We start from the raw sequence: 12,623 nt of genomic DNA on the forward strand, positions 1-12,623 counted from the left end.
TTAAAAATACATATTTATATCAGAAAAAAGGTGGCCATGTGCCTCAATTAAATGAATGCCAATGTCTTCAAGGCATGGTGCTCAGAGCACAGCAAGTTTACTAATTGTAGTCTGGTGAAGTGCATGTACCAAGCAATTTAGCCCTAGAGTTCTAGGTGAACTGTTTAGCATTGGATGACTTAAGTTACTGTAGGAAATTGGGTTACTGGTTGGGTGGGTCAAACCCTATTCAAGCAGCAACCACAATTTGTGTTCGGGTGAAACACAAGCAAACCTCAATTAACCTCTGCTTAACCCTCTGGTAGCTTGGCATGAAATTAGTCAGGCTTAATTTAGAGGCAATATGCAAAATATTGATGCAGCACTTCAGACAGTAATAAAGAGAAAACACAACCCAAGAAATATCCCACACCAATTTAGAAAAGTAGAGAAAAATTTAATTAACGCTTTAAAACCAAAATGACAAAAACCCAATCAGTAAAACCACAGATATGCAATTTTATATATTTCGATGACAATAGTGCCAACTGTGGTTATCTGGTTGTGTCGGACCGGGTCAGAGCCACACGTTTAGGCTGACCGTTATGGAATGTGGGCCGGATACAGGCGTAAGAAACTGGAATTTTGTTGCACTTGTTCCCCTACTTTTTGTCCCCATTGGAACTAATGGGTTCTAGTTTTGACTTTGCACTGAAGCTAACCAGGGTCCTGTGCATTTTCCTAAAACAAAATAACGGTTCAATTGTACCTCAACTGGGAAAGACTTTAGCACTTCTGTAAGGCCCTAGTAAATGGTACCCCCGGTTCCTAGGGCATGGGTACTAAAGGGGTCCTACGGGCTGCACCAATCATTGTGCCATCCTGAGGGACCCACACCCAAGTCCATGTAGACTGCCATTGCAGGCTGCAAGACACAGTGCAAACCATGTGTGAAAACACAACATGGCACACTCACTGTGTGCCATGCCAAAGTCACAGCCTGTAATATATGTAACTCACCCCTACAGCAGGCCATGCAGCCCTAAGGCAGAGTGCATTATATAACACACGTGGACATATCTGCATGGTCAGCAATGCCCCTGTGCTGGCTAGTTAAATTACTAGGTGGTAAACGTGAGCAGGGAAGCCATCTTAAGTATATGTACTGGGAACAATATGAGTTTCCCTGCTACATTATGGCTTTACTGAGACCTATGTCGTCTGGTATCAAACACCTTGTCTTAATAAATCTGTACTGTTACCAGTACTAGATGTATTATGGCATGCACCTAGAGGGCACCTTAGAGGTGCCCCAGTCAAAAACCTACTAGTATCTAGTGTGCCGGCTTACTGTTATTGTCCAGCCTGCTACCACAGAAAAGTTTCTGACCCCCTGCAGGTGAGAGCCCCGGCTCTCTGAGGTCAGAAACAATGCCTGCTTTGGAGGATGATTTTCACACTTCTTCCAGCAGGATGGCTAATAATTTATCATATATAGACCAGGGGCTTCAAAGTCCCTACTGCCTTTGACAAGTGACCCTGGCTTCCCCCAGACATGTGAGATGCCACCCCGTAAGGCCAATTTGGCACCAGGACAGGTGGGAAATTAGCTATGGAGTAGGCATGTTTCACCTCAAAGTTAGTCACACCCCTAGGGTGGGCTATTTGATGTCCTCCATGGAAGAAGGGTTCCTCCATGTTAATTTTGGTGGAATTAGGAACTCTAGGACAGGGCAATAACCGCTCCCAAAAGGAAGTGGCCATATAGGTGTAGTGACCCCAGGGGTAAGCAGCCCTTTGGCTACTACCCTTCACCCCCCTTTCTGCGCCTAAATTTAGTATTTAGGTGGCCTCCTGACACCAGGAGCTCAGATTCATCTGCCTGAAAGAAGGACAAAGAGGAGCTGAAGACGTGAGAGCTGTGGACCAGCACCTAACTTGGCACAAAACTATGCCTGGCTGCTGCTTACTTGATAATCACTGGCACCGACTCATCCAGAAGCGGAACAGCCTCCCCATACCCTTGGAGGTCAGCCCAGCACTTCATTGATCCAGCAATGTCTTACTCGGAGTGGAGGAGCCACTTCCCTGCACCAGCAGGCACAACTGCATCTGCCTGGTACAGTGTTCAGTAGACCCCCTGGATCCAGTGAGGGAGAAGCACTCCAAAAGGAGATATTCGTTGCTCCAGGAGGTCACATTTGTCTCCCTGCCTAGTTTGGAGATGCCAGGACCCCCAGCACCAATACCTGAGGTACCGGAACCATTTGAAATCACCAAGGCTTGTTTGTGTTCAGACGGAACACCACTGCTGCCAAAACATTTCTGCATGTCGAAGGACTTCGAGAGAGGCCAGCTCCACACCAAGAGTAACCCTGCTATGTTTCTTTTCCCTCTTCTGCTGGTACACCAAGAAACCGTGACAGCATCAAACTCACAATCCCCCCGGACAAAACACCTCTGCACCGAGCTCCCCAGCTGTGGCTCAAGTAAACCAATGATTTCTTTGTGGTCCTGAGCACCCCCTTGCTGGGCTGGTCCCCCTGTCCCCACTTGCAGCCTTTTTTTTACTGGTACTTTTCCCATTCACTTTCAGCAGGTAGCGTTCAAGTCTACTGCCCTGTGCAGCACCTCTACACCCGTGCACACCAGGGCAGGTACACTTGAACTGTTGGTGTTTTTTTGGAACTTGGTCCCTACTTGCCTCAAGTCCAGAAGAACTGTCCTGTAAGTCATCTGTAAGTGTGCCTATGAAGTAAATTTTTCTCCCATAGTATAACATTACCGTGTTCCAGGCTTATGCCTCAAATCCGACAGCTATAATTTTCTACTGCTTATACTGTATAAATGGATAATGTCTAAAGTACTCTATTGATTGTGATAATCTGGGCCTCAAAAATTATATAAAGACCTGTTCTATTTTTTTTAATTGGTCTTGAGTTTCTTCTTGAGTGTGTATCTTATTTATTGACTGCCTAAACTGCTTGCCTACACTACCACAAAGAGAGGATTTGGGATTATTAACTTAAACCTTGTAAGCAAATAAGGGTTGTCTGGACTTTCTACATAGTAAACCTCATTTTGTTACACAACATAAAAAGAAAGCTTCCTACAACATGCACCAAGTTAGGCCTGCTGAATAAAGTACTTTAAATCCTGGGTGCACAGCATTGCAAGATCCCGTGAAGAGAATGTATTGTGTAGCGATAGTTCGGATGAGCTGTGGGCAGTGATGCAATGTCCGGTATCACGGCTGCATCACACACCGGTGGTTGAGAGGAAGCTGTCAATAAGGCTAGCAATAGGAGGTCCTGCATCATTATCGAGGATGCAATTGACAGAGTCTTGAAATGCAATGCCCTGCATCTGGGATGTGTTGCAAAGTGGCTGTTCTGTTGAGCTGCAAGGAGATACATCATGCTGCATCTGTTCTGCCCAGGAGACCAAAGCTGGGCTGGTAGAGCACCTTCAGGTCCACTTCCAGAGGTCTGAAACTGGGGTGGTACCACTTGGGGAGGGCAAGGCTCACAGCAGGCAGCGTCTAGGTGCTAGGTGCAAGGTGATTGGAGCATTTTCTGTAACAGAGGCTCGGATCGGGAGGCCAGCTAACAAGCCCTTGGAATCACTCTGTTGGTCCTGAGTTCAAGATAAAGGTCTAGTCCTTCTCACTCAAGCAGCAGAGTAGCAAGGCAGCAGAGTAGCACAGCAGTCCTTCTGAGTCTTCCACAGATCCAAAGGCATATTGAAGAGTTGTGTCTGCAGAGTTCAATATTTATACTTAGTGTCATCTTCAAGGTAGGGGAAAGCTCTGGTTCTTTTGACCCCCAGAGGTGTTTGGAACATCCTGCCTCCTTGATCTGGCCCCAGCTTGTCTGAGAGCACAAAAGACTAGTGTGAAACTCTTTGTGAGTGTGCTGAGGTGGAGTCTTTGTGACGTGCAAGTGTGGTAGATGGCGCTCTTCCTCTCTATAAAGTCACCTATTCCCCTTTGTCTCACTGCCTGGGAGCAATACATAAAGACCAACTGCCATCTACACCTAGTCATGTGACATAGGATACAGGCTGCAGGCACCAACAGTTATGAACTTAGTAAACAAAATGGCGACTTTCTAAAACTAACGAGCGAGGAGACAAGCAAAGGAAGGAAGTTTGGAAATGCGGAGAGTAATAACACTCGCACTACCGAGTGATGATGCAAAATAGAGAAACTGGATGCGTAACGATTGATTAGAGATTGGAACAAATCTGCAACTGAAGGTCGCATTTTCAGGCATACAACTGATGGATTTCAGAGTACATATCAGTTCTGAGTCCTGAGGAGAACCCAAGAAATAAAATACGGGTTCGGAATGCGTCGACGATCACAACTCAACCATTCAAGCATGAATATAGGACGTGTTGGGCGGCATAATAATAAAAAATCAATGGAATATATTAACTGTACACTAGGATCATTGGCTTTACATGTTTGTGTAGCCCATTAGGGAGGACATTTTACAAATGGTTAAATAATATATTACATTGTCTTCCTTGTTGGGCATGAAAAGGCAGAACTGTCAAGGCTGTGATTCTGTAAAATATGTTTCAAATAATTGATTGTTAAAAATATGTATATGTTGTGTGTAGTTTGTGTGTATGCATGTTGGGTAGGTACCATAACGAGAGTTTGTTGTAAAAATGTGTGCATTTATGTTTGTCCTCATTATGTCTCTGTATTTGACTTTTTTCAAACAGTATCTCAAAAATGATATTTACTGATCACTGATATTAAAAAGAGTGCTCAGAAAACAATTAGTGTGGTAAAGAATTGTTCAGTACTGGCAGATTTTCAGAATTGTGACTTAAAATCCGACTTTACCATTAAAGAGGGGTTTAAATTACAATTCTTTGGATACCAAACTCGACTTTCCCACTGCCTCCCAATTGAAAGTTAGCATTATTAAATGTAATAATAAGGTAACCCACTGTTATCCTATGTGAGAGGTTCAGGACATGTAAAAGTTACAAGTATATGCCCAACTTTTTAAATACACTGCACCCTGCTCTCTGGGCCATTTGGGGCCTACCCTAGGGGTGACTCACACGTATTAAAAACAAAGGTGTAGGCCTGTTGAAAGGTTTATTTGTTTGCACACAAAGAATGGTAGAAGCAACTCAAAGTTGTAATCCAATGTTCTCAATGCTCAGCAGTGTTAAAGGAGTGCTGCCTTAAATCAGGCTCTGTCTGTGAGCGATGCATGTATGTGTCACAAAAAGCAGCCTCGTCAGGTCCCCAAGCACAGCCAAATATATAATGAATCCAAGAACTTTGTCCATTTTATCATATGTTTATTCCACAAGTACTCCAAGTTTAATCCAATGCCAGGTGCACTCAAAAGTTCTTAATGCTATAAACAGTGAAAACATTCCAGAGTGCTGCTTAAACTAATACATATTTTGTGGACGGTTTGTGAAGCATGCGTAAGTTAAAGTAGCACTGGGGGATTCTTTCACTGCTTATAGCATGCATTGCCCTTTTGTTGTAAAGTCTTTTGTTTGTTTTTCTTTCTTTGGGAATGGGTTGGCCCAGGCAGGTGATGGTAACTAATTTTGCAGGGAATTTAAGAACTTTCGAGAACACCTACCTCAATTTGGAAATATCTACGAGCGGGGCAGCTTGCTTGCGGACAGTCTACGGAGGGTATGTAACATGGTGGTTTTAACAGTTTGCAACAGTCCATGAAATTATGTTATCGATGTACGGGTTCCTTCATGAGTCACAGGTAACTTATATGGGTGTATTGGGTTAAAATAGTAAAATAGTAACATTTGTTGTCTTCAATCGGTAAGTGTTTCATGCAGTGTGTGTTGCATGGACAACACCTGCAGTTCAGTAGTATGGTGATTTAATAATTGAATTTCACTGTGCTGTGTCAAGTTCACATGGGGGAGCTAATTTGTACAATTTTGGTTGTTTATCATTGATATGATGTTGATGTGTGTCTTGAATGAGTGATCATCGGTATTGTTTAATGTTTAGTCTTTTATGTAAAAAAAGGTTATAATTTAATAGGAGCGATTATGGCATTAAGTAATCATGTTGTTTTTTTAGACTTTTATTTAGTTAATGTTTAATTGGCAGTGCTGATGGATGTCTTTTTACCATCTTGTACTGTAGTTACCCTTGAGGAGGGAAATTATCCTGAAATGCATTGGGTACAATGTAAAGAAGAAGCGTCATGAGTAATTATGAACCCTCTAATGCTGCTAAGAAAAGCCTTTAGTGGCACTTGTGAAAATATTGAGATGAAAAATTGATTGAAATGAATTGATGGAGTATAAAAATTATTGGATTAAACATAGAGTACTTGTGGAATGAACATATGATAAAATGGACAAATTTCTTGGATTCATTATGTATATAGCTGTGCTTCTTATTTGGAGACCTGACGAGGCTGCTTTTGTGACACACAAGATTTATTTTGCCAGGTCGAAATGGCAGTTTAAATATGTGCACACAGGCTGCAATGGCAGGCTTGAGACAGGTTTAAAAGATACCTTAAGTGGGTGGCACAATAAGTCCTGCAGTCCCACTAGAAGCATTAAAATTACAGGGCCCAGTACATATAGTACTACTTTGCTAGGGTCTTAAAAGTAAATAAAATGTGCCAAAATGGTTTAAGCCTATTTTACCATGTTTAAAGGATAGAGCACAAGCACTTTAGCATTGGTGACCAATTGTAAACTGCACAGAGTCCTAAAGGCAAACACAAACCGGTTCAGAAAACTGGAAGGCTAAGGCAAAATGTTTGGGCATGACCAAGCAGAAAGGGCCAAGTCCAACAGGCACAGTGATAACATCACTAGCCCACTGCATGTTGTGCGTGTTCACTACAAGCGAAAGAAGCATGCCTTGAAATAATGAAGCCAAAGTAGATACTATGAAGTCAAATAAGAAATTAAAGTCATCTAAAATTCTTGTTATGGTTGCTGACTCTCACCTCATCACAACAGAGTATGTTTCCAATGAGGTAACACTAAGGCTTGATAGTTGCTGACTCTCATCTCATCGCAGCAGAGTATGCTTCCAATGATGTAACACCAAGGCTTGATAGGCAATCCTCCAGCCTCCGCCTCCACATTCATTTGGTGTCCCAGTGGCCCAGTCCACAGTTGCACAACACACAATTCCATCTCTGTGCACATAGGCCAATCCCCTTTGCCCTTATAGAGGATTCCAAGGGAATAATACACAAGCCGAAGTTAGCAATGAGGGGACATAGACTAAAAAGAGAGTGACCACCAAAGAGCCTGAAACAACAGTAGGAAGAAAATAAAATCCAGATGTCAGAACTCTATTCAGGGTCCACAAGGCAAGAAGAGGTTACTGGGCACAACCATAGGGGTTGAAGCCTTTTACTTCTGATGTCCCGAGGCCAGACCAACTATGGATTTTGAGCAACTAGGCTAAGTGGCCCTTCAGCTCTTGACTCTCAGGACTAGGGTGGCTCAAGCAGTCCAAGGCTCCCTTGGTAATGAAGGTAGATACAGGGGGTGAACACAGGCTCACAACTCAAAATACATGCAGCAGCAGCAGTAATAAATTATTGTCCAGCCAAATACACACTTTTATGGAAAAATAAGTATTTTACTTTACCGCTACTAACACAAAGGGAAATACAACGTTCACAATCGACTTCCATAGTCCATCTTGATGTCAGGGATCAATTGTTTCTTAGGCAGTTCCCTGTGTCCTACTCTTTCCTCACTCTAGCGATAGTGGTTTTTCCAAAAACACTCTAGACAACATCCAGGGTAAGCCCCACTAGTAGTCTGAGTCTCAAGAGTTCCACTCTGACTCTGTCTTAAAGTCAAAATGATCCAGTGCTGAAGCACTATCTAGTAACCAATATCCCCCGGAGTCTTACCAGCACTTGCAGGATCAGAGTGGCTGGAGTTTCTGCATGCACCTCCTCCATGTGCCTCAGGCAGGCTGCACTCGTCGGTCCTCCAGTTCCTTACATGAGGATGTGTAGCAGTGACAAGAGGCTCTCTGTGATTCCTCCAAGCTGGGTAAGTTCTTTGGTTTCTCCCATGGTAATGGGGGGGGGGGGTAATGAAAAGGCCCTGACATTGATCCGCTGTCAGGGTGCAAGTTCACAGAGAACCCTAGTGCATCCTTTTGTCGTCTGGTGACGATCCCAACCAGGTCAAACTTCTTGCTTGGGCCTGGAGACCCCATCTGGCTGACGGAGTCACTTTTTCACCAATGCACAGGGCTCGAACCTGATAAGCAAAGCAGGTTCCTTCGCGTCTGCCCCTCCAGGCATACAGGGCTGCCTGATTACCACTGCACACAGGCTTATGCCCGCTCAACACTGCCACCTGCCCACGTCGACCCTTCCTGGCTTAGGAAGTCACCGATTCCTCACTGCACATGGCCGATGACCCGTTTGGCACAGCAATGCTCATGGCTCACTTCACACAGCCCTCATCTGGCATACAGGGGTCGCTGACTTTTTCTGCACATGGGCAACGACTCAATCTGTTCAGCAGCCATCTCCTCCTACCTCACGAAGATATCTCACTTGAAGCTATTCCCCACTAGACCTTGCACCCTCCAATTCTCTTCTAATACTCATAAGGCACACTAGTCTTGATAAGCAAGCATGTGTTAGTAATCCAGGTACCAGGGCAATTGGTCTTCGATTCTATGGCTGATGTCCCTTCACCCACCTTGTGGATTAGCAGTCCTTGTGCCCCAGTCTTGGCCCCAGGTTGATGTCTTGCTTAGCTTCTCCTCCTCACACAGCCCTACTGGTGGCTTGACAGATGACAATTTTTTGGGTATCAAGCTCCCCTTCTTATAGTCCATTATTATACAGCAAATGTGATTTAGAGTCTGAGTCTTTGTAGTTTATATTAGGCCTGGGCAGTAAACTCCACTCGTGGAGTTTGTGGAGTTTTTCCCACTCTGCACTCCGCATAAAGCTCTGAGTGTTTCCTCTTTTGCAGCACGCCATCTTTAAGTTGGCAAATGTGAGCGTGGAAAATCCAACGCTAGACCACCTCCCAGCAAGTTTTCTCAGAGGAGGCGGTCATGGCAGGTTGCTGACGCTCGCTTTGAGAAACCTGCTGCTCATGTTGAGGAAGCTGCTGCTTGAGTAGAACATCTACTTGAGCGGCAGAAAGAAGCTGTGCCCTCTTGCGCTGTGTGTGGTGCCATTCGCACTGATTTTACAGTGCAGTGGAGTTTTTTTGGTCATTTTGTGGAGTTTCTTTTAAAGTGCTCACTATAATGCCCTCTCTTCTTCTGGAAAGCAGTCTGCCACCGCAGGAGTGTTTCCAAAGCTGCTATCCCCACAATACAGGCCATGGGAGTGACTAGAATTCACACCTAGATGTCTGCCACAGCAATATGTGTACAAAAAGTTTAACCTAGGGCCTCAATCCTACTCTTTATGATTCTCGTATCAGCCCCATCTCCTACCCGAGCTGTGAACACTCCTCTTGCTTGTGACCTCTCTCTGAATCAAAGACCACCATTAGAAGGGTACTGGGGAAATCTGGCTCTCTCTTCTCTAATGTGCCCAACCCAGCTTACAGAAATGCAGCAATACATACATCTGTTTGGGGTGATACCTCTACCTCCTCTCCTCATGTTTCACCATGCAGCCGTGGTTCTCCCAAAATGAAACCCAGAGTGGGTCTTGTACTGTGCCATCCACGGTCACAAACATACCCAGCACATGTATACATCATACACACACTACACAGCATCACATCCTTCATGTATTCCACCGACACATATACAACCAGCACATGCATGTAACATGCATGTACTGCACAGAACTACATCCTTCATGTATTGAAACACTCACACATACACCCAGCAAATGCATATAACATGCACACAGAGCACAACATCAAACCAATATAAGCCAAGGGTGAGTTAAGTACACAACAGTGAAACATTAGATGAGTGTGCCTGTAAGCCTCACTCCAGTGACATAGGTAAAAAGGACCATTTCACTCCTACTGATCACTACAGTATGCTGCCACCACCATGCTTGTGATGTGTGCTTCCGGTAAAGGCAGTAGCCTTTCACCACTTGGAGACAGGCCTATTTCATGGCTGACAGATATGATCCCTGTTTGCCTCTGACAACACAAATTAGCAACATTAGGGATCCAGACATCAGTACAATTGGGGCACTCCGGTCAGGTGTGAACGTCCATTACCATACAGAGATTTTTTCTGTCCCAACTTAGATAATTACAAACAAAGGATTTCATGAGCAGAATAAACAAGGTATGCTTAGGGTGAGAACACATATATGTGGGTTGAGGCTTAAGGTTATAAAACCTAATTGTCCATAGGAACACAATTCAATAAATGCCAACCCATCACAACACTGATTTGCTTTTCTGAATTCATCCCATAAACATATCTCTAACATTCAAATGACATCTGAATACTATGAGAAATGACAATACCAGGTAGAGAGCAGCAGCAGGCAGAGAAGAGTGACATAGACCCTGTCTTAGGTCTGCATCAGGACAATCGTCATGGTAATTCCAATGACCTCTTTATTTACTCTGCCCAATTTCTGCACTTAGTCACTTTTTGTCAGTGATTTTACTTCATTATTAATGTATGTTACACTGACAGTAGTATTTTACGTGCAGTAATGATTATACTTACAAAATGCAGTTTTTCTATACGAGAAACGGACTGTGATGTTTTACAACTTTTTTGGTGGCAGCCTGTCATCTCAGATACACAACGATTACAACCCAGGGGAACACTTTTACACCGCTGGTGGGTGGTGAGTTTCGGGGAGATAAAGTAGATGATGAGAAGAAAGAGGGAAAAAATTGAGGTTAATATGTATGGTAGGAGTTTAAAGACGCCTGGTGTAATTTTCTGTGCCCATCTTCTTTGTTTTCTTAGATGCACTACTGCTAACGTGGCCCGGACTGGCCATTTATTTTCCACCTGGCATTTTCCTCATGGGATGGAGCCTGTGGAGGACAGTTTATATGGCAGGAGGGGCGCTGCTGGAGATTCTATCATTTTCTCTAGCTTCCCCAGGTAATTAAAGTGGGCACACATAGGTGGGGGAGAGAGAGTGAGGAGGAAGGGAGCAGGGCTGATTGAAACATTTTTGTTAGTGCTGAATCTGGTTCTGGAGCACCCTAATTGTGGCTCCATCCTGTCACATCTTGACTATGCCATAGATAAATTCACTTGATACAAATACTGAAGGTACATTTGCTGTACAATCCAGACATTTACATGAGTGTGCTTACTAATGTTTCCTTAAAGTGATATCAAATTATAGTTTTCATATACTCACCTATTCATTTGAGTAGTAGCCTGCATTTATTTTATAACAGTTTATGTAGCCATAGCCATGCATTTAAAAGTGTTTTGCTATGTAAGCTTGACCAAAGGCCTTAAGCATTTGGACTCTAATGTGTAACCTTCGACTTGAAAGTTTGCTCGGATTGCAATGTTTTCCTTCTTTGGAGGTGCGTTTATATGATCTCATAGTTAATGAAAGGCCCATTGTGTATGAGAAATAGTGAGGATTTGGAGAAGAACTTTTGGCAAGGACGAGAGGCGCTAACAAACAAAGGGAGGACACCTATTAATGTTATATCTAGAGACAGGAGAAATCAAAGGACATCCTGATGTGCAGACCATGAGATGAGAGAAGGTGGAAAAGTACTGGAACACATGATGTGGGATTCGGGTGCCAGATCCTCAGACATGCCCCCTGTCATGGAGGGCTACTTAATTCAGGGGTCAGTGCATCAGTGAAGCTCCTGCTGAGCACGGATTGGCATCCCTGATTGTTTCTTTCCTTGTAAGCACTCTGTGCCATTTTACGGGAGGTGCCTGACTCACTGCCGTCTGGCACCATTTTTAATGAATTAAGGGCCACATGCATCAAAGGAAAAACCGGTCGCAAATGGGCAGATTCTCAGAATCTGCCCCTTTCGACTGGTATTTTTTTTCATTTGGGATGCATCATCCCAAATGCAAAAATCGCAAATGAAGTAATCGCAGAATTAGCGATTACTTAAATTGCGATTGCATTTAAGGAATCGCAAATTGCGATGCCTCAAATGCAATGCATGATGTCATTAAAAATAGCAATTTTGCTCTTAGGGGACACAAATCACCGTCAAATGAAACTTGATGGTATTTTGCAAAAACCTTGAAAAATGCACTAAAGTGCATTTTTCAAGGTTTCAAGGTACACACAGACATGTGTTCTCTTAACAGTTTCAGGGGTGCAACGGGATATCCTTTTGGCACTCTTGCACCCTTGAAATTGCATGCGCAATTTGCGAGTACCTATTGGGTACTTGCAAATTGCGCATGCAATTCCCTTTAATTCCTATGGGCCTCTGGGCCCATAGGAATGAATGAGAATCATTTCCTTAATTGTGACTCGCAATTAAGGAATTTGTAGGAATCGCACATTTTTTTACAATTCCTACATGCATAGGCAATAGCGATTCTTTAATTGCGATTCCTTAATAATCATAAATAAAGAATTGCTATTGTCCATGTTGATGCATGTGCCCCTGAGACTTCTCTTTAACTGCTTTTATGATTTAAAACTTTCACACTGTTGTTTTAATTTGTGTTT

At 43.5% G+C, this 12,623-nt stretch overlaps 1 long non-coding RNA gene across 1 annotated transcript in view; it reads left to right on the forward strand.

The window, feature by feature from the left end:
• Nucleotides 1–12,623, forward strand: part of LOC146817623 (uncharacterized) — a 1,003,010-nt gene that overhangs the window by 677,893 nt on the left and 312,494 nt on the right. The window lies entirely within an intron of this gene.

The sequence above is a fragment of the Triturus cristatus genome, chromosome 6 (genome assembly GCF_964204655.1).
Source record: "Triturus cristatus chromosome 6, aTriCri1.1, whole genome shotgun sequence".
In the NCBI taxonomy this organism is placed as follows: domain Eukaryota; kingdom Metazoa; phylum Chordata; class Amphibia; order Caudata; family Salamandridae; genus Triturus; species Triturus cristatus.